This window comes from Hemitrygon akajei, chromosome 2 (assembly GCF_048418815.1).
Source record: "Hemitrygon akajei chromosome 2, sHemAka1.3, whole genome shotgun sequence".
NCBI lineage: Eukaryota > Metazoa > Chordata > Chondrichthyes > Myliobatiformes > Dasyatidae > Hemitrygon > Hemitrygon akajei.
In genome coordinates, this window is record NC_133125.1 from 140,636,282 (window position 1) to 140,659,198 (window position 22,917).

Below are 22,917 nucleotides of genomic sequence, written 5' to 3' on the forward strand. Positions count from 1 at the left end.
TGTTTCCATCCAAGGGGTCAGTGTGGACATGGTGGAGGATTACAAATACCTGGGGATACAAATTGACAATAAACTGGACTGGCCAAAGAACACTGAGGCTGCCTACAAGAAGGGTCAGAGCCATGTCTACTTCCTGAGGAGACTGAGGTCCTTTAACATCTGCTGGATGATGCTGAAGATGTTCTACAAGTCTGTGGTGGCCAGTGCTATCATGTTTGCTGTTGTGTGCTGGGGCAGCAGGTTGAGGGTAGCAGACACCAACAGAATCAATACACTCATTCGTAAGGTCAGTGAAGTTGTGGGGGTGGAACTGGACTCTCTGATGATGGTATCTGAAAAGAGGATGCTGTCCAAGTTGTATGCCATCTTGGACAATGTCTCCCATCCACTCCATAATGTATTGGTTAGGCACAGGAGTAAGTTCAGCCAGAGACTCATTCCACCAAGATGCAACACTGAGCATCTTAGGAAGTCATTCCTGCCTGCGGCCATCAAACTTTATAGCTCCTCCCTCGGAGTGTCAGACACCCTGAGCCAATAGGCTGGTCCTGGACTTATTTCCACTTGGAATAATTTACTTATCATTATTTAATTATTTATGGTTTTATATTGCTATATTTCTACACTGTTCTTGGTTGGTGCAACTGTAACGAAACCCAGTTTCCCTCAGGATCAATAAAGTATGTCTGTCTGTCTGTCAACGTAACATTCCAACTCCTGCACACAATATTTTGATTTAAGGTCAATGTGCCAAAAGCTTTCTCTACGACCCTCTCTACCTGTGACGCCACTTTCAAAGAATTATGGATCTGTGTTCCCTGATCCCTTTGTTCTACCACATTTCTCAGTGCCCTACCACCCAGTTTGTCCTCCCAAAGTGCAGCAACTTATACTTGTCTGCATTAAATACCATCTGCCATTTTTCAGTCCATTTTCCCAGGTGGTCCAGATCCTAATGCAAGCTTTGATAGCCTTCCTCACTGTCCACTATGCCTCCAGTCTTGGTGTCATCTGCAAACTGGCTGATCCAGTCTATTACATTTATCATCCTTATCATTGATACACATGACGCGCAACAACGGACCCAGCATCGATCACTGTGGCACACCACTAGTCACAGGCCTTCAGTCAGAGAGGCAACCATCTACTGCTACTCTCTGGTTTCTCCCGCAAAACTAATGTCTGATCCAATTTAGTATCTCTTTCTAAATGCTTAGCAAATGAACCTTGCAGTCACAGGTAGAGCAACTGCCATACCACGCCATGATACATTGGATAGGATGCTTTCTATGTGGCATCAATAAAGAATGGCGAGGGTCAACAGGGATGGCCAAATTTCTTCAGCCTCCTGTGGAAGTAGAGGTTCTGGTGAGCTTCCTTGGATAAATTACACTCTGTGACTTAGTCCATTTAGAGCAGAATTAGTCCATTTAGCCCATTGAGTCTGCTCTGCCATTTTATCATGTCTGATTCGCTTTTCCTCTCAGCCCCAATATTCCCAAACTCCTGCCTTCCCCCCCCCAACCCTGTAACCCTTCATGCCCTGACCAATCAAGAATCTATCAACCAATCTAGAAGATAATTTACATAACGAATGCAATGGGTTAGTTAGATAAATCAGAACATCATCAGAAAATAAGTTAATCTTATATTCCTCCTGATTAACTCTGAAACCCATGATATCTGAGTCAGTTCTAATTAATTCAGCTAATGGTTCTATCGCCAACACAAATAAAGCAGGTGATAATGGACAACCTTGTCTAGTTGACCTTGTTAACTGAAATGATGTTGAAATTTGGCCATTTGTCACCACTTTAGCTTTGGGGTTAGTATTTAAGGTTTTAATCCATTTTATAAAAGATACTCCTAATCCATATTTTTCCAATACCTTAAATAAAAAATCCCATTCCAATCTATCAAATGCTTTTTCTGCATCCAAAGCAACTGCCACACTCATTTCTTCCCTCTTTTGTGCCAAATGAATTATGCTAAGTCACCGAGTTACATTATCTGCCGATTGTCTATTTTTAATAAATCCTGTTTGGTCCATGTGTATTAATTTTGGTAAGTATTTAGATAATCTATTAGATAAAACCTTTGCTATTATTTTATAGTCTGTGTTCAACAAAGAAATAGGTCTATATGATCAAACACGAGGAAATCTGCAGATGCTGGAAATTCAAACAACACACACAAAATGCTGGTAGAACACAGCAGGCTAGGCAGCATCTATAGGGAGAAGCGATGTCGATGTTTCGGGCCAAGACCCTTCGATGCTGCCTAACCTGCTGTGTTCTACCAGCATTTTGTGTGTTAGGTCTATATGATGTTGGCTTTAAAAGATCTCTGTCTTTTTTTGGCAATACTATTAAAATAGCTGTCGAAAAAGATTCTGGAAGTTTATGCGTTCCTTCCGCTTGGTGTATTAGCTCCATAAAAGGAGGAATTAATAAATCTTTAAACTTTTTGTAAAATTCAGGCGGAAAACCATCTTCTCCTGGAGATTTATTACTCTGAAGTGATCCTAGAGCTTCTTCGACCTCTTTTAATGTAAAAGGCACATCTAATCCCTTCTGTTCTTCCGAATTCAATTTTGGGAGAGTTATTTGTGATAAAAACCTTTCTATCTCAACAATATCATTTTGTGATTCTGATTGATACAGTTCAGAATAAAATTTTTTATAAGTTTCATTGATTTCTAAAGGTTTATAAGTAATTTTATTTACACTTGTTCTAATTGCATTTATTGTTTTGGAAGCCTGGTCTGTTTTTAACTGACAAGCAAGAATCAAGCAAGAACTGGCAAGGAAGAATATGGGAAAATATCAGGGTACAAAATAAATTGGGATAAAAGTGAAATTTTACCCTTTACTAAAGGAGATTATAGTCAATGTCGATTAATAACTCAATTTAGATGGCTGATAAATGGTATATTTAGGTATAAGAGTTGATAATGATATAAAGAATTTATATAAACTAAATTATTTGCCATTATTGAAAAAAATTCAAGAGGATCTTGATAAATGGATGATGTTACCAATAACATTAATAGGTAGAGTCAATGCTGTAAAAATGAATATATTCCCTAGATTACAATATTTATTCCAAACACTACCAATACAATCACCACAGAAATTTTTTCAAGAGTTAAATAAATGTGTGACGAAATTCCTTTGGAAAGATGTCAAGAATATCGTTGGAAAAATTGACATGGAAATTTGACCTAGGAGGGTTACAATGACCAAATTTTAAGAATTATTACAAAGCAAATCAACTTAGATTTATTGCATCTTTTTTTGATGAAGATAAACTGGCATGGATTAGAATAGAATTAGATAAAATAGGAGAAAATATACCAGAAGATTTTATATATAAATGGGAATCTAAATGGATACGGGAAAAGAAAGAATCTCCTATACTAAAACATTTGATTGATTTATGGAATAAGATAAATGTTGATGATGAGATAAAGAAATCTTTATTAGCAAAGAGACCTTTAATTCAAAATAAACTTATCCCTTTTACAATGGATAATCAACTTTTATATAACTGGTTTCACAAAGGGATTAGATATATAGGAGACTGTCTTGAAGGAGGTATATTAATGTCATTTGACCAATTAAAGAATAAATATAAAATATCAAATAACACTTTTCTGTTATTTCCAATTAAGGGCTTATTTAAAAGATAAACTGGGTCAAGAATCTATCAACCTCTGTCTTAAATGTACACAAAGACTTTGCTTCCACAGCTGCCTGTGGCAAAGAATTCCACAGATTCACCACGCTCTGGCTAAAGATATTCCTCTGTTCTAAAAGGATGCCCCTCTATTATGTCCCCTGGTTTTAGACTCTCCCACCATAGGAAACATCCTCTCCACCCACTTTATCAAGGCTTTTCACCATTCGATAGGTTTTAATGAGGTCACCCCCTGCCCCCATTCTTCTGAATGAAGGCCCAGAGTAATCGAACACTCTTCATATGACAAGCCATTCAATTCTGGAATAATTTTCGAGAACCCCTTTTGAACCCTCTCCAGTTTCAGCACATCCTTTCCAAGATAAGGGGCCCAAACCTACTCACAACTTCCCACCCTAACATTTGAAATTCCTCCCTAGATCTCTATTTGCTTTTTGTTTTTCTAATGCATCTTTAACACCTTCCACTTTGACCAATCATTCAGTCAGCAGTCCTGATATATCGTTTGTAATTTGCTTGTAAAGTTTCTTTGATACTAAAGGGCCTTGGAGTGCTTATGTCAAGGTTTCTATGCAAACACAAGCTGTAATTTGTTGCACTTCTCTGTTCATTCCCCATAGCCCTGGGAAATTTTCCTTTATTAACAAAAAGCTTCATTGTTGTTTGCATATGGCCATGATCTTAGTATAGTTGGGGATTAGCCAGTGCTAGTGGGCCTGCCATACACTCTCCTATAATGTATCATTCCTAGCACTGTGTCCATTTTACGCCAGAGTATTCAACACTACAATCAGATGCAAATTTCTTCCAAATTTTCTTGGCAAAAGATAATAACTTTCAAGTTGTATCTACTTGACAGTAAAATACTTGAAAGAAAATTGCAACAAAACTTAAGGGTTAATAGTTCGAGAAATTCTTATGCACCTCAGTTTTGTCTGTAGACTCCACTACTTGGCAATAAGAACATAAGGGCACAAGAAAATAGGAGCAGGAGTAGGCCTCTCAGCCCATCAAGACTATTCCTCTATCAGGTATGGTTGATCTGCCCCAGGCCTCATCTCCTTTCCTGTATCCTTTCCCCACAGTCTTCAATTCCCTGGTCTTCAACCTTTTATCTACTTCCTTTTAAAATACTCATTGATCTAGTCCACACAATCCAAATGCATAGGAAAGTACAAAGCTCTACCCATCATCAGTAGAATCTACATCAGGCCCTGCCTCAAGAAAGCAATGTCCATCATCAAAGATCCCCACCATCCGATCAATGTCATCTTCTCACAGCTACCTCAGGGAAGACGTACAAAAGCCTGAAGTCCCACAGTAAAAGTAAAATGGACTTAATGTTTTGTTTTAATTATGCTCCTTCTAGTAAAAATTATGTAGAAATTGTGTTCAGCGTCAACGAGCACTCCAGCACAGAAACAGCCTCACCAACCCATCCAGTCCATGCTGACTTGATCTTCTGCCCAGTCCCATCTACCTGCACCCTGACCATACCTCTCCCATCCATGTATCTATCCAACCTTCACTTAAATGTTACAATTGAACCCGCATCTACGACTTCTGATACAAGCTCGTCCACTCTTGCACCACACCGAGCGAAGAAGTTCCTCCTCAGATTCCCCTTGAATATTTCACCTTTCACCCTAATCCTATGAACTCTAGTTCTGATTTCACCCAACCTGAGGGGAAAAAGCCTGCGTGCATTCTACACCCCACCATAATTTTGTATTATCATAATTCTTTGTATTATTAAAATTGATAAGATCTGTCCTCATGTCCCAGTGCTTCAGGGAATAAAGTCCTAACCTATTCAACATTTCCCTATTACCCAGATCATCAAGTCATGGCAACATCCTTGTAAATTTTCTCTGCACTCTTTTATGCTTATTGCCTTTTTCCTGTAGGTAATATTATAAGATATAGATATAATAAACTATTATATCCACCGTAAATACCTTTTTGTAAAAAGTTATTTTATCCAATCCGTTGAAGCAAACTGAAATTGCTTCTGAATCATACTAACTTGTCCTTTTACCATTGTTTGCTGCAGTGATAAATGAAAGCCAGAAATGGGGCTAAGGCAGTGTAACTCATTCACAAGCTTTTTTTCTGAGGAATATCCGTGTCTTACAATGCTTGGTGGGGAGTGTGTCCTAGGTTGCTTGTCTGGGACGAGTGGTTAGAATTGTAAGCAAGCAGGAACCAAACAGTATAGACAGGGTTCTGCTTGGCTGAATATCAAGCTGCAGTGCAAAATCCAAGCTGACAATCTATGATATGATGTACAACATGTCCTTCACACTGAGGGAAAATTGAGCTGATGAATATGACTTGATGACTATGAATTGGTGAAAAGGAGGATGCGATTGTAACTGATAGCAAAGAAATGATTTGTTTTCTTTTAACTGTTCTTGAAGCAACAGAGAGCAGGGAAAAATCACCTTGAGGTGGTACCCAGTGAAGTTATGAGCCAATATATTCTGATCAGTGTTATTCTAACATTGGCAGGTGTCCTTGGTCATCATGATGTTTCCATTACCTTAATTTTCCTTTGATTTAACACACATATTCCATGTCAAAGTCTCTGCATAATGAACAGCCCGATTGGAATACATTATTTACACAGTTGCATTTGCCATCTCAGTCAAACAACTGAGCAATTCCATCTTAAAGTGTCCAGTTAATCTACTTTTCCTGAATCATGAAATCTCTTGTTATAAAATCTCTGAATTATGAAATCTGAGCAAAACTCAGCAGGATGTCTGAATATTTTCAATAAAAACACAACTGATGACAGCAATGTGTTGTTGAACTTTTTACTTCTTCTCTATCCAGCATTACCAAAACACATGGAAAGAAAATACAGATTTGGCTTCTATCTACACTCTTTAACTAGATGTTGACTAGTTAATTTACCCGTGTCCACATCAAACATTCAAATATGAGTCATATAATTTCAATATCCAACATGTCTTATTACATACAAATGTCTGCAGCCTGCAAAACCATTCAACCCACTTTAATTCAGCAATCTGGAGGGGGAAAAAAGTCAGTGTTCAATTGCTTTTTAAATGATTCCAGGACTTTTTCCCCCTGCAGTACATTATCTGGAAGTCATGTGTTGATCATGAAAAATAATTCCCCCACAACAATCATAAATGTTGCCCTACACCAGTGTGAGGCAGTAACTGCTGCCCAATCTTCATAAATTAAATTATTTTTTCTAGATTTCATTGCAGAAAAGATAAACTTGCAGACATTGTTCAAAGCTTAAAAAATAATTGCTAAAACCTTTGATGAATAAGTAGTAGAAAAGCCAGAGAAAATTCTGTCTGAAATCTCCAGCAACCATTACGTGGTAAAATAAATATATTAGTCTGCAATTCTAACTCATGGCACAGATGCTAAAACAAGAAGGACAATGTTGAATATGACGTGCAGTGTTTTTCTCTATAACCTTGAACTTCAAACCCATCAAAGTAAATACAAAATCAGTCTATATAGAAATGATCTATACACGTGAATGCAGAGAAAATCAGAAAGCTTTGCACATTAAAAAAAAACGAACGAGTAGGAGGTATTATAATGCTAGTCATCGAAGGGGATTAATTTATTACCATTTATGCAACTTTTAACTAATTCAATAATTACCAAGGTGCCGTAAAAGAGACGCTTACCTTCCTCCTTGTAATGAAAGTCAGAAAGCTTGCAGTGCTGCTGAAACACTGCATAGAAGTAGCTTGGCTCTGTGCCAAGTGTGAAATCCCCAGTGATGTTTGCTATGCTTGCCAGTCTGTATAAAACAACATAACTATTCAGGTCACAGCTTCCGATTCATTCCAATTCCTGCTCTCTGGGAAATATTACGCATCCTCTGTCATCCTTGGATAGCTTTCTAAGAAGACATCGAAGTAAGGTTGCATGGAAGCATGCATGATCTGAGAATGCACACTGCAGAAGCAGGCTGGTGCCTTGAGAAAGGTACAGCAGATTAAGGTACACAGCTTGTACGCCAGAAAAGCTGTGAGGAGATGTAGACTTATCCCTCAAGCGTGTCCCAGATCCAGGATATATTCGTGGAAACTTATTTATATGTGTTTGGCAGATGAAGGTGTGTCACTTGTTAACAAATTCTAGCTAATGGTGAGAAATTTCCTCACGGGGTTCCTTGTTCAACTTTCTACAATAAAATGCAGATCTTTGTTTAAGTAAATAAAAGGCTTGCATTTCTGTAGTAATGTCGATAGCATTTAATAATATGGCACGTCTGACTGTATGTGCTGTTATAACTATATGTGACTATATGTATTGTGCTTTGTACCTTGGTCTTGGGGGAACACTGTCTTGTTCAGCTGTACACATGTGCATGGTTTATTGACAATCAAATTCAAACCTGAACTTGATAACATTGTAGGCAGTTTATCAACAAGATTTCACCAGATAAATTGCTTCAGGCAGGTTGGTTGGGGGTAGAATTGGCCAGGATCAGGGAGAATTCCCCTCTTCTTCAAGGCATCACCATGGAACATTTTACTCTCTTTGATCAAGTTACGTGGCCTTTGTTTAAGGTGTAATTGGAAAGATGCGCCTCTGGCGTGACACAACTCCCTCAGCACTGCTCTGGAGACTCAAAATAGATATTTTACAATCAAGTGGGACTTGAGCTCACAACAACCTCTTGATTCAGCAAATAATATTCTCTTACCGCCATCTCCAATCTTCTCCAAAGAGAACTCAGCTGTTTTTAACTTCCGTGCAAGCTAATGGATCATGTTGAAGAAAATTGTGCCTGTTCCATGGGGATTCTATAGATAGTTGACCTCAATTGCTAACCGTTTTACCCTTCTCAATGCAAAATTTCACCACCCACCCACCCACCTGAAACTCTGACCTTCATCTCTTGTGTTGGCTACCCTGGATTCCATGAGTAATATCATGTGGAGTGATGAGGTTGATGTGGAGAAGCATACTGATTGATTCCTTGACTAGGACAACAGTGTTACTGGGCATATTTCACCATCTGAAGCCAGAATGCATGTGAATTAATTCCTACACAGCCACCTCAGGTCCTGATTAAGGCTTATAGCTGCTTCTAGTTCGGGGTGAATTTGCTTGGGCTCTCCCTTCTCCACACGTCTCACCAATGACATATTATTCAGAGGAGGGAGCTGAGATACCCCGCCCCATTCCTTCATTCCTACAAATCAACTAGAAACCCAGGAAAGGCAGAGACTAGAAATTTGCAAGAGGAAGACACTCAAAGCTTCAGGATTTATTAGATGAAGAATTACACTGAAGTTTAAACTCCTTCCCCATTCTTCTTCCTGGCACCCAGGGGTAAATGATACCCGACTTGACTCTCCATAGTTTATACTGCTCTTCTGTTCAGGTATACTTTGAATGCTAATGTTAATTCCAATTTGGATACTCACAAATTGATGAACTAACTTTAACCCTTTCTTGGCAAGTAATCCAAGAAGTTACCATTGGGGTGCCATGGTAATGAAGCTGTTAGCACAACACAGTTACAGCTTGGGGGATCAGAGTTCGGAGTTCAATTCCAGCACAATCTGTAAGGAGTTTTTACATTCTCCTCGTAACTGCGTGTGCTTCTTCCAGGTGCTCCAGTTTCTTCCCACAGCCCAAAGACGTACTGGTTAGTAGCTTATTTGATCATTGTAAATTGTCCTGTGATTAGGCTAGTGTTAAATAGGTGGGTTGCTGGGCAATGTGACTCTTTGGGCCAGAAGGGTACTGTACCTCTAAACAAAATAGGTCAGACAAGCATCTTTACTATGTAACAACTATTTATTAAGTCACAAATACATTCCAAAGTAAAGCATTACACAGCGAGAACATCAGACAGATCATTCTGTGCAGTCATTAGCAATGGTTTCAAAGTTCATTGGACCATGAGCTTCATAACTGAACTGATTGTTCCCTCTCCCTGCGCCAGTGTGCTTGAAATTGGAAGGTCAGGGTGATGAATATCTTTCTATAGATGTGTAATCAAGAGCATTGCCTGTGTGATATAGGCAGAGGAAAATTACCCATACTTACCACGCTGCGCTGGTTCATTGCTGGAGCGTATAGTCACTGTTCCTTCCTTGATTTATCTGCTGATCTGTATCATAATTACGCTCTGAGAATCTAACGTCAAGAAGCAAGGACACTGAAAGGGAATTCTCAGGAGCTGCAATATGTTGATAATGAAACTATACTGTACAATCTTTACTAATACCTTTCTAAACTCATTATTGGCAAGTAACTAATGCTATGGCTCTGTGCAGGTTCTTTCAATTTCAGTTAGAGTTTGAGAGTGCAATTCATTGCTAGTTCTGTAAAAAATAGGTGCACTGCTGAAGATCATTTTGAATTCTTGTCATAATATTGTTGCACCTTCAGTGAATTCAATCTAACAGCCGATGGATACCAATCAACTGAGTTAATTAACTGAGCAAACTTCTTCTTGAGATGTGGCCAGTTGATGTGACTGAACAGCACAGCACATGGCTTCGCAGAAACCAGCCTCCCCTTTGTGTTCTCTGTTACACTTCTTGCTGCCTCAGTAAAGCAAGCAGCATCACCAAAGACCACTGCTACCTCAGACATTCTCTCTGCTTTCCCTCCCATTGGATAGAAGATACAAAAAACCTGAAAGTGTGTACCACTAGGCTCAAGGGAAGCTTCTATCCCTCTGTTACAAAACTATTGAATGGTTTGCTAGTACGATAAGATGGATTCTTGACCTCACAATCATGGCCTTGCACCTTATTGTCTGGCTGCACTTTCTCTGTAACTGTAACACTTTGTTACTGCTCTTCCCTTGAACTAACTTGGTGTAATGATGTGATGAAATGATGTGCATGGGTGACATACAAAGTTTTTCACCGTATCTCATCCACTGCATCTCTTTCCTGTTTACTACCAACCCAAGTAGTATGTGCAAACTATCAGCCCTGGGGAACTGGCATAATATGGACATCAGGGGCAATGAATGCTGGCATTTATAGCCCATCTCTTATTGTCCCCATTTGAGAAGGTGGTTAAGAGTCAGCCAGGTTGGTGGGACTGGACCCGCATTTAGATTTGACCAGGTTAAGAGCCCTGAAGAACATTGATGAACTAGATAGATTTTTACATTAACCCTGCGGTTTATGGTTACCACCACTAAATCTGCCTTCTTTTCAATAAACTATTCACGTCTAAATTCCTCAGATGCCACGATAAGATTCGATCTCCCCTCCACAGATTAATGGGCAAGAACTTAACATGCCAGCATTTGAACTTGTGTTCCTTCTATTACTCATCCAGTAATATAACTATTATCTCTTGGAGAATAAAAAATGAGAGATGTTCTCACTGAGGTTTACACCATTCCTTTGGGGATTGACTGGTTGCTGGGTCTGGCTGAGAAGTTCAGGAACAGGCTTACACCCTCAGTAAGTCTTTAAGAACTGAAATGAACAGAAATTTCTTCATTAAGAGAGTGGAGTGAATCTTAAGAATTATCTTAAGGGCTGCAAAGACTCAGTCAATGAGTTCATTCAAAACAGAGATTGATAAGTATCTGGATATTAAGGAAATCTAGGGATATGAAGATAGTGCAGGAAAGTTATGCTGAGGTATTTTATCTGGACGAACGGTGCAGCAGATTCTAAGGACCTGTTACTACTCCTTGTGTCCTTATACAGATATGAATGACAAACATTCTTCTTTTGTGACACCAGTTTACATTTGTCATTTCCCATTGCTCTTCTGATTTATGTCTTTTGTCCAAATAGTTTTTCTTTCTGCATCTCTGAAATGGTTATGACTAATAATTGGACATGTTCAAGGAAAATGAACATGGTTTTTTTTAACATATTCTTCAGTGACTTTTCTCTTTGAGATTTGCTCACAGCAGATTAATCTTCAATTCTTGGTTGCTGCAGAATAATGGAAGAAAGTTGCCAGTGGTGTACCCAACAGCAAAGTTGTGGCCAATGGGAGAAGAGTAAATCATTAATTCAAAATCTTCCTAAATGTATTTTCCATCGCTTGGATCATTCCATGCGCGCAGAACAGAGAAGTACGCTGAGATTAGCAAATAGATGTTAAACAGAAAAAAAAATCAGGTCCTGGAACCTGCAAAAAAAAACCTAAACAGAAATGCTGGAAGAATTCAGCAGCATCTGGAAAGAGAAAATAGTCAATGGCTCCAGGTGGGTCATGGACACAAAACATTCAGTTGTTTCTCTTTCCACAGATGCTGCCGGACTGGCTGAGTTTTAACAATTTTTTGGGGATCTGCAGGTGAATTTTAACTTCAAAGAGGTTTCAATTGCATCACTTTGGGAGGGAAGAAACTCCAAGACTTTCTAAAGATTGGACCTTAACCGCGAGAAGTAGATAAGACCACACTGATGTTATAGAACAATAATTGGTATAGTAGAATGTCTGGGAATGGAATGGCTAGCAAAAAGGTTAAGTCCTAGGGTGGGTTTTGGGGGGTCACAACTGAGACCATTGGAAATTATTTTAAAATCACTTATTTTGGAATAATTTGTAAAATTTCAGCTGTAAAATTGGATTTATAATTTCCAGTGCAACAAACTCAAATTGCTGGAGCAACACAACAGGTTAATCAGCATCCATGGATGCTGATTTCCTTCCACGGATGCTGCCTGAGCTGTTGTGTTCCTCCAGTATTTTGTGTGTATTGCTCAAGATTTCCAGCATCTGGAGAATCTCATCGTGTTCCTTATAAATTCTTAGTCCAGTTGTCTCTCAGATTTTGTGTGTGTTGCTTTCAGATTGACAACTGAATTTGTTTGATTAACCTGAACCCTAACTGTACATCAGCAAAGTCTGCTATTTGATACAGGAGGAGGCTTAAACTGCTCAGAAGGAAGGCCCTTTACAGACAAGGGCAGCTTCAGTACTTTCCTATTGCAGTGTAGAGTATATGAGGAAAATGGCAACTAATACTGGCCTGACAAAGTCAAAACTGGCCCCAAATGATGAAGTCTTGATCTTTATTAAATGTTAACAAATGGCTGGCTACATTCATTTCATGATATATTAGATATCATTAAAATGAATGACCAATATATTGGTAAATTAGATTTTATAAAGAATAATGACATGATTTTCCCAAACCTCTTTCCAAACTTACCTGTTCTTTTTTAAAGTCTGTTTTATTTCCCAGCTACTGTGTGTTAGAGCAAGATATTGGTTAGAACCATCTCATGACCATTTGGTAAAGCAATGGTCCAAATCTGAGTTGGATCAAAATAGATTCAATGGAAACAAAGGTCATATGCGATTGAATAAGAATGTCAGAGACACAAACTGATAATCCCAATGGGAGAAAGTCATTGGCTGCAAATTTTCCGAGATGCATTTCTACAAATACCGTGTCTCACAGGGAACTCTCTTCATGGAATAAACATCTGAAAGGACAGCAGTAGGGGAACTGCATCAGACATTTGAAAAGTATACTACTTTGATTGAAGAATTGGATAAGATTAAGGAAAACAACAAGGAAAATGGAGAAACCACAAGAAAGATGCCAGGAAGATCAAAGTCACGTTTATCACCATAGGTACAAGTCCATGTAAGCAAAGGTGGAACTAAAATATTACTTGCAGCAACATTGCAGGCACAAAGCCTAAGAGACACAACATTCACAAGAAAAATATAAATTAAAGATAAATGATACACAATGTTTACAAGGAAGACTAGAAATAGTTCACCAAAATGTCCATTGTAGTGCAAAGTGATCAATGTGTTCATTGAGCTGCCGAACTGCAACGACTAGGATAGTGACGGTTGAAGATCTGTCACAAGATCAAAATGGTTGAAGAGAAGTAGCTGCTCTTCAAACTGGTGAATCCGGAAATGAGGGGTTAGCCTATGAGGTGGGATTGAATAGCCTCCGATTATACCCGCTGGAATTCAGATGAATGAGAGGGGAAGGTTTAGAAACATAAATGTAAGGTATATATACGATACAGGCAGGACAGTTGTTTCCACTAATAAGTCAAATTAGATCTATGGAACATAGTCTCATGATATGGGGAGGGATAGATATGGCATAGCGGTGAGGAGAAACTGCTTTTCCAAGAGAGTAGTGAACACGCAGGGAAAATGTAGAGGCTACATCATTAATTATTTTAAAGATCCAGTTAGATAGATTATTGCATAGCAGGGGAATTCAGAGTTATGGGGGAAGGACAGATCTGCTCTTATTGAATGGCAAAGCAGGACTCTGGTCTCGGTGTGTGTGAGGGAGCGAGGGACTCGGGGTCTCGGTGTGTGTGTGAGGGATCGAGGGACTCCGGGGTCCCAGTGTGTGTGAGGGAGTGAGGGATTTGGGATCCCGGTGTGAGTGAGGGAGCGAGGGACTCCGGGGTCCCGGTGTGTGTGAGGGAGCGAGGGATTCGGGATCCCGGTGTGTGTGAGGGAGTGAGGGACTCGGGATCCCGGTGTGTGTGAGGGAGTGAGGGACTCAGGATCCTGGTGTGTGTGAGGGAGGGAGGGACTAGGGGTCCCGGTCTGTGTGAGGGAGCGAGGAACTCGGGGTCTCGGTGTGTGTGAGGGAGCGAGGGACTCGGGGTCCCGGTGTGTGTGAGGGAGCGAGGGACTCGGGATCCCGGTGTGTGTGAGGGAGCGAGGGACTCGGGATCCCGGTGTGTGTGAGGGAGAGAGGGACTCGGGGTCCCGGTGTGTGTGAGGGTGTGAGGGTGTGAGGGACTCGGGATCCCGGTGTGTGTGAGGGAGCGAGGGACTCGGGATCCGGGTGTGTGCGAGGGAGAGGGACTCGGGGTCCCGGTGTGTGTGAGGTAGTGAGGGATTCGGGGTCCCGGTGTGTGTGAGGGAGCGAGGTATTCGGGGTCCTGGGGTGTGTGAGGGAGCGAGGGACTCAGGGTCCCAGTGTGTGTGAGGGAGCGAGGGACACGGGATCCCGGTGTGTGCGAGGGAGTGAGGGATTCGGGATCCCGTGTGTGTGAGGGAGCGAGGGACTCGGGGTCCCGGTGTGTCTGAGGGAGGGAGGGACTCGGGATCCCGGTGTGTGTGACGGAGCGAGGGACTCGGGATCCTGGTGTGTGTGAGGGAGTGAGGGACTCTGGGTCCCGGTGTGTGTGAGGGAGCGAGGAACAAGGGAGATAGGAACTTGGGGTCTATGTGTGTGTGAGGGAGTGAGGGACTCGGGGTCCCGGTGTATGTGAGGGAGTGAGGGATTCGGGGTCCTGGTGTGAGTGAGGGAGGGAGGAACTTGGGGTCTCTGTGTGTGTGAGGGAGTGAGGGACTCGGGATCCGGTGTGTGTGAGGGAGTGAGGGACTCGGGGTGTAGGTGTGTGTGAGGGAGCGAGGGACTCGGGATCCCGGTGTGTGTGAGGGAGCGAGGGACTCGGGATCCCGGTGTGTGTGAGGGAGTGAGGGACTCGGGATCCCGGTGTGTGTGAGGGAGTGAGGGACTCGGGATCCCGGTGTGTGTGAGGAAGCGAGGGACTCGGGAACTCGGTGTGTGTGAGGGAGCGAGGGAATCGGGGTGCCGGTGTGTGTGAGGGAGTGAGGGACTCGGGATCACGGTGTGTGTGAGAGAGCGAGGGACTCGGGGTCCCGGTGTGTGTGTGGGAGCGAGGGACTTGGGGTCCCGGTGTGTGTGAGGGAGAGAGGGACTCGGAGTCCAGGTGTGTGGGAGGGAGCGAGGGACTCGGGATCCTGGTGTGTAAGAGGGAGCGAGGAACTGGGGGTCCCGGTGTCTGTGAGGGAGGGAGGGACTCGGGATCCCGGTGTGTGAGAGGGAGTGAGGGACTCGGGGTTCCAGTGTGAGTGTGGTAGTGAGGGACTCGGGATCCTAGTGTGTGTGAGGGAGTGAGGGAATCGGGATCCCGGTGTGTGTGAGGGAGTCAGGGACCCGGGGTCCCGGTGTGTGTGAGGGAGGTAGGGACTCTGGGTCCCGGTGTGTGTGAGGGAGCGAGGGACTCGGGGTCCCAGTGTGAGTGTGGGAGTGAGGGACTCGGGATCCTAGTGTGTGTGAGGGAGTGAGGGACTCGGGATCCTGGTGTGTGTGAGGGAGTGAGGTACTCGGGGTTCCGGTGTGTGTGAGGGAGTGAGGGACTCAGGTCTCGGTGTGTGTGAGGGAGCGAGGGACTCGGGGTCCCAGTGTGTGTGAGGGAGTCAGGCACTCGGGATCCCGGTGTGTGTGAGGGAGCGTGGGACTCGGTATCCCGGTGTGTGTGAGGGAGCGAGGGACTTGGGGTCCCGGTGCGTGTAGGGAGCGAGGGACTCGGGGTCCAGGTGTGTGTGAGGGAGCGAGGGATTCGGGGTCCAGGTGTGTGTGAGGGAGTGAGGGACTCAGGATCCTGGTGTGTGTGAGGGAGGGAGGGACTCGGGGTCTCTGTGTGTGTGAGGGAGTGAGGGAGTGAGGGACTCGGGATCGCGGTGTGTGTGAGGGAGTGAGGGACTCGGGGTCCCGGTGTGTGTGAGGGAGCGAGGGACTCGGGATCCTGGTGTGTGTGAGGGAGTGAGGGACTCGGGGTCCCGGTGTGTGTGAGTGAGTGAGGGACTCGGGGTCCCGGTGTGTCTGAGGGAGGGAGGGACTCGGGATCCCGGTGTGTGTGAGGGAGCGAGGGACTCGGGATCCCGGTGTGTCTGAGGGAGTGAGGGAGTCCGGGTCCCAGTGTGTGTGAGGGAGCGAGGGACTCTGGGTCCCATTGTGAGTACGGCAGTGAGGGATTCGGGATCCTAGTGTGTGTGAGGGAGTGAGGGACACGGGGTCCCGGTGTGTGTGAGGGAGTGAGGGATTCGGGGTCCTGGTGTGAGTGAGGGAGGGAGGAACTCGGGGTCTCTGTGTGTGTGAGGGAGTGAGGGACTCGGGATCCGGTGTGTGTGAGGGAGTGAGGGACTCGGGGTGCAGGTGTGTGTGAGGGAGTGAGGGACTTGGGGTCACGGTGTGTGTGAGGGAGCGAGGGACTCGGGGTCCCGGTGTGTGTGAGGGAGCGAGGGACTCGGGATCCCGGTGTGTGTGAGGGAGCGAGGGACTCGGGATCCCGGTGTGTGTGAGGGAGAGAGAGACTCGGGGTCCCAGTGTGTGTGAGGGAGTGAGGGACTCGGGATCCCGGTGTGTGTGAGGGAGTGAGGGACTCGGGATCCCGGTGTGTGTGAGGAAGCGAGGGACTCGGGAACTCGGTGTGTGTGAGGGAGCGAGGGAATCAGGGTGCCGGTGTGTGTGAGGGAGTGAGGGACTCGGGATCACGGTGTGTGTGAGAGAGCGAGGGACTCGGGGTCCCGGTGTGTGAGTGGGAGCGAGGGACTTGGGGTCCCGGTGTGTGTGAGGGAGAGAGGGACTCGGAGTCCAGGTGTGTGGGAGGGAGCGAGGGACTCAGGATCCTGGTGTGTAAGAGGGAGAGAGGAACTGGGGGTCTCGGTGTCTGTGAGGGAGGGAGGGACTCGGGATCCCGGTGTGTGAGAGGGAGTGAGGGACTCGGGGTTCCAGTGTGAGTGTGGTAGTGAGGGACTCGGGATCCTAGTGTGTGTGAGACAGTGAGGGAATCGGGATCCCGGTGTGTGTGAGGGAGTCAGGGACCCGGGGTCCCGGTGTGTGTGAGGGAGGTAGGGACTCTGGGTCCCGGTGTGTGTGAGGGAGCGAGGGACTCGGGGTCCCAGTGTGAGTGTGGGAGTGAGGGACTCGGGATCCCTGTGTGTGTGAGGGAGTGAGGGACTCGGGATCCCGGTGTGTGTGAGGGAGTGAGGGACTCGGGATCCTGGTGTGTGTGAGGGAGCGTGGGACTCGGTATCCCGGTGTGTGTGAGGGAGCGAGGGACTCGGGGTCCCGGTGTGTGTAGGGAGCGAGGGACTCGGGGTCCAGGTGTGTGTGAGGGAGCGAGGGATTTGGGGTCCAGGTGTGTGTGAGGGAGTGAGGCACTCAGGATCCTGGTGTGTGTGAGGGAGGGAGGGACTTGGGGTCCCGCTGTGAGTGAGGGAGCGAGGGATTCGGGGTCCTGGTGTGTGTGAGGGAGTGAGGGACTCGGGGTCTCTGTGTGTGTGAGGGAGTGAGGGAGTGAGGGACTCGGGATCGTGGTTTGTGTGAGGGAGTGAGGGACTCGGGGTCCCGGTGTGTGTGAGGGAGCGAGGGACTCGGGATCCTGGTGTGTGTGAGGGAGTGAGGGACTCGGGGTCCCGGTGTGTGAGGGAGTGAGGGACTCGGGGTCCCGGTGTGTGTGAGGGAGTGAGGGAGTACGGGTCCCGGTGTGTGTGAGGGAGCGAGGGACTCTGGGTCCCAGTGTGAGTACGGCAGTGAGGGATTCGGGATCCTAGTGTGGGTGAGGGAGTGAGGCACTCGGGGTCCCGGTGTGTGTGAGGGAGTGAGGGATTCAGGGTCCCTGTGTGTGTGAGGGAGTGAGGGACTCGGGGTCCCGATGTGTGTGACGGAGAGAGGGACTCGGGATCCCGGTGTGTGTGTGGGAGTGAGGGACTCGGGATCCTAGTGTGTGTGAGGAAGTGAGGGACTCGGGGTCCCGGTGTGTGTGAGGCAGCGAGGGATTCGGAGTCCCGGTGTGTGTGAGGGAGGGAGGGACTCGGGGTCTCTGTGTGTGAGAGGGAGAGAGGGACTCGGGGTCTCTGTGTGTGTGAGGGAGTGAGGGACTCGGGATTGCGGTGTTTGTGAGGGAGTGAGGGACTCGGGGTCCCGGTATGTGTGAGGGAGCGAGGGACTCGGGGTCCCTGTGTGTGTGAGGGAGCGAGGGACTCGGGATCCCGGTGTGTGTGAGGGAGCGATGGACTCAGGGTCTCTGTGTGTGTGAGGGAGTGAGGGACTTGGGATTGCGGTGTTTGTGAGGGAGTGAGGGACTCGGGTTCCCGATATGAGTGAGGGAGCGAGGGACTCGGGGTCCAGGGGTGTGGGAGGGAGCGAGGGACTCGGGATCCTGGTGTGTGAGAGGGAGCGAGGGACTCGGGGTCCCGGTGTGTGTGAGGGAGGGAGGGACTCGGGATCCCGGTGTGTGTGAGGGAGCGAGGGACTCGGGATCCCGGTGTGTGTGAGGAAGTGAGGGAGTCCGGGTCCCGGTGTGTGTGAGGGAGCAAGGGACTCTGGGTCCCAGTGTGAGTACGGCAGTGAGGGATTCGGGATCCTAGTGTGGGTGAGGGAGTGAGGCACTCGGGGTCCCGGTGTGTGTGAGGGAGCGAGGTATTCGGGGTCCTGGTGTGTGTGAGGGAGTGAGGGATTCAGGGTCCCTGTGTGTGTGACGGAGAGAGGGACTCGGGATCCCGGTGTGTGTGTGGGAGTGAGGGACTCGGGATCCTAGTGTGTGTGAGGGAGTGAGGGACTCGGGGTCCCGGTGTGTGTGAGGCAGCGAGGGATTCGGAGTCCCGGTGTGTGTGAGGGAGGGAGGGACTCGGGGTCTCTGTGTGTGAGAGGGAGAGAGGGACTCGGGGTCTCTGTGTGTGTGAGGGAGTGAGGGACTCGGGATTGCGGTGTTTGTGAGGGAGTGAGGGACTCGGGGTCCCGGTATGTGTGAGGGAGCGAGGGACTCGGGGTCCCTGTGTGTGTGAGGGAGCGAGGGACTCGGGATCCCGGTGTGTGTGAGGGAGCGATGGACTCAGGTTCTCAGTGTGTGTGAGGGAGTGAGGGACTTGGGATTGCGGTGTTTGTGAGGGAGTGAGGGACTCGGGTTCCCGATATGAGTGAGGGAGCGAGGGACTCGGGGTCCAGGTGTGTGGGAGGGAGCGAGGGACTCGGGATCCTGGTGTGTGAGAGGGAGCGAGGGACTCGGGGTCCCGGTGTGTGTGAGGGAGGGAGGGACTCGGGATCCCGGTGTGTGTGAGGGAGCGAGGGACTCGGGATCCCGGTGTGTGTGAGGGAGCGAGAGTCTCGGGTTCCCGCTGTGTGTGAGGGAGCGAGGGACTCGGGGTGCTGGTGTGTGTGAGGGAGCGAGGAACTCGGGATCCCGGTGTGTGTGAGGGAGCGAGGCACTCTGGGTCCCGGTGTGCGTGTGGGAGCGAGGGACTCGGGATCCTAGTGTGTGTGAGGGAGTGAGGGACTCGGGGTCCCGGTGTGTGTGAGGGAGCGAGGGATTCGGAGTCCCGGTGTGTGTGAGGGAGGGAGGGACTCGGGGTCTCAGTGTGTGTGAGGGAGAGAGGGATTCGGGGTCTCTGTGTGCGTGTGGGAGCGAGGGACTCGGGATCCTGGTGTGTGTGAGGGAGTGAGGGACTCGGGGTCCCGGTGTGTGTGAGGTAGTGAGGGATTCGGGATCCCGGTGTGTGTGAGGGAGCGAGTACTCTGGGTCTAGGTGTGTGTGAGGGAGTGAGGGACTCGGGGTCCCAGTGTGTGTGAGGGAGCGAGGTATTCGGGGTCCAGGGGTGTGTGAGGGAGCGAGGGACTCAGGGTCCCAGTGTGTGTGAGGGAGCGAGGGACACGGGATCCCGGTGTGTCTGAGGGAGGGAGGGACTCGGGATCCCGGTGTGTGTGACGGAGCGAGGGACTCGGGATCCTGGTGTGTGTGAGGGAGTGAGGGACTCTGGGTCCCGGTGTGTGTGAGGGAGCGAGGAACAAGGGAGATAGGAACTTGGGGTCTATGTGTGTGTAAGGGAGTGAGGGACTCGGGGTCCCGGTGTATGTGAGGGAGTGAGGGATTCGGGGTCCTGGTGTGAGTGAGGGAGGGAGGAACTCGGGGTCTCTGTGTGTGTGAGGGAGTGAGGGACTCGGGATCCGGTGTGTGTGAGGGAGTGAGGGACTCGGGGTGCAGGTGTGTGTGAGGGAGTGAGGGACTTGGGGTCATGGTGTGTGTGAGGGAGTGAGGGACTCGGGGTCCCGGTGTGTGTGAGGGAGCGAGGGACTCGGGATTCCGGTGTGTGTGAGGGAGAGAGAGACTCTGGGTCCCGGTGTGTGTGAGGGAGCGAGAGACTCGGGATCCCAGTGTGAGTTTGGGAGTGAGGGACTCGGGATCCTAGTGTGTGTGAGGGAGTGAGGGACTCGGGGTCCGGCTGTGTCTGAGCGAGTGAGGGACTAGGGATCCTGGTGTGTGTGAGGGAGCGAGGGACTCAGGTCTCGGTGTGTGTGAGTGAGCGAGGGACTCGGGGTCCCAGTGTGTGTTAGGGAGTCAGGGACTCGGGATCCCGGTGTGTGTGAGGGAGCGAGGGATTCGGAGTCCCGGTGTGTGTGAGGGAGGGAGGGACTCGGGATCCCGGTGTGTGTGAGGGAGCGAGGGACTCGGGATCCCGGTGTGTGTGAGAGAGCGAGGGACTCGGGGTCCCGGTGTGTGTGTGGGAGCGATGGTCTTGGGGTCCTGGTGTGTGTGAGGGAGCGATGGACTCGGGATCCCGGTATGTGTGAGGGAGTGAGGGACTCGGGATCCCTGTGTGTGTGAGGGAGTGAGGGACTCGGGGTCCCGGTGTGTGTGAGGGAGCGAGGGATTCGGAGTCCCGGTGTGTGTGAGGGAGGGAGGGACTCGGGGTCTCTGTGTGTGTGAGGGAGAGAGGGACTCGGGGTCTCTGTGTGTGTGAGGGAGTGAGGGACTTGGGATTGCGGTGTTTGTGAAGGAGTGAGGGACTCGGGGTCCCGGTATGTCTGAGGGAGTGAGGGACTCGGGGTCCCTGTGTGTCTGAGGGAGCGAGGGACTCGGGATCCAGGTGTGTGTGAGGGAGCGATTGACTCGGGATCCCGGTTTGTGTGAGGGAGCGAGGGACTCGGGGTCCCGGTGTGTGTGAGGTAGTGAGGGATTCGGGGTCCCGGTGTGTGTGAGGTAGTGAGGGATTCGGGATCCCGGTGTGTGTGAGGGAGCGAGTACTCTGGGTCTAGGTGTGTGTGAGGGAGTGAGGGACTCGGGGTCCCAGTGTGTGTGAGGGAGCGAGGTATTCGGGGTCCAGGGGTGTGTGAGGGAGCGAGGGACTCAGGGTCCCAGTGTGTGTGAGGGAGCGAGGAACACGGGATCCCGGTGTGTCTGAGGGAGGGAGGGACTCGGGATCCCGGTGTGTGTGACGGAGCGAGGGACTCGGGATCCTGGTGTGTGTGAGGGAGTGAGGGACTCTGGGTCCCGGTGTGTGTGAGGGAGCGAGGAACAAGGGAGATAGGAACTTGGGGTCTATGTGTGTGTAAGGGAGTGAGGGACTCGGGGTCCCGGTGTATGTGAGGGAGTGAGGGATTCGGGGTCCTGGTGTGAGTGAGGGAGGGAGGAACTCGGGGTCTCTGTGTGTGTGAGGGAGTGAGGGACTCGGGATCCGGTGTGTGTGAGGGAGTGAGGGACTCGGGGTGCAGGTGTGTGTGAGGGAGCGAGGGACTTGGGGTCATGGTGTGTGTGAGGGAGTGAGGGACTCGGGGTCCCGGTGTGTGTGAGGGAGCGAGGGACTCGGGATTCCGGTGTGTGTGAGGGAGAGAGAGACTCTGGGTCCCGGTGTGTGTGAGGGAGCGAGAGACTCGGGATCCCAGTGTGAGTTTGGGAGTGAGGGACTCGGGATCCTAGTGTGTGTGAGGGAGTGAGGGACTCGGGGTCCCGGTATGTGTGAGGGAGCGAGGGACTCGGGGTCCCTGTGTGTGTGAGGGAGCGAGGGACTCGGGATCCCGGTGTGTGTGAGGGAGCGATGGACTCAGGGTCTCTGTGTGTGTGAGGGAGTGAGGGACTTGGGATTGCGGTGTTTGTGAGGGAGTGAGGGACTCGGGTTCCCGATATGAGTGAGGGAGCGAGGGACTCGGGGTCCAGGTGTGTGGGAGGGAGCGAGGGACTCGGGATCCTGGTGTGTGAGAGGGAGCGAGGGACTCGGGGTCCCGGTGTGTGTGAGGGAGGGAGGGACTCGGGATCCCGGTGTGTGTGAGGGAGCGAGGGACTCGGGATCCCGGTGTGTGTGAGGGAGCGAGAGTCTCGGGTTCCCGCTGTGTGTGAGGGAGCGAGGGACTCGGGGTCCCGGTGTGTGTGAGGGAGCGAGGGACTCGGGATCCCGGTGTGTGTGAGGAAGTGAGGGAGTCCGGGTCCCGGTGTGTGTGAGGGAGCGAGGGACTCTGGGTCCCAGTGTGAGTACGGCAGTGAGGGATTCGGGATCCTAGTGTGGGTGAGGGAGTGAGGCACTCGGGGTCCCGGTGTGTGTGAGGGAGCGAGGTATTCGGGGTCCTGGTGTGTGTGAGGGAGTGAGGGATTCAGGGTCCCTGTGTGTGTGACGGAGAGAGGGACTCGGGATCCCGGTGTGTGTGTGGGAGTGAGGGACTCGGGATCCTAGTGTGTGTGAGGGAGTGAGGGA

The 22,917-nt window shown here is 48.6% G+C and overlaps 2 protein-coding genes across 2 annotated transcripts in view; both read right to left on the minus strand.

The window, feature by feature from the left end:
- mbnl2 (muscleblind-like splicing regulator 2) overlaps positions 1-7,494 on the minus strand; it is a 206,770-nt gene extending 199,276 nt beyond the window's left edge. The window contains exon 1 of the mRNA XM_073028495.1: positions 7,380-7,494. The gene's annotated coding sequence lies outside the window, so the exon portion shown is untranslated. The remainder of the gene's footprint in view (positions 1-7,379) is intronic.
- The window catches only part of LOC140720918 (dedicator of cytokinesis protein 9-like), a 151,102-nt gene that overhangs the window by 56,127 nt on the left and 72,058 nt on the right, over positions 1-22,917 (minus strand). The window lies entirely within an intron of this gene.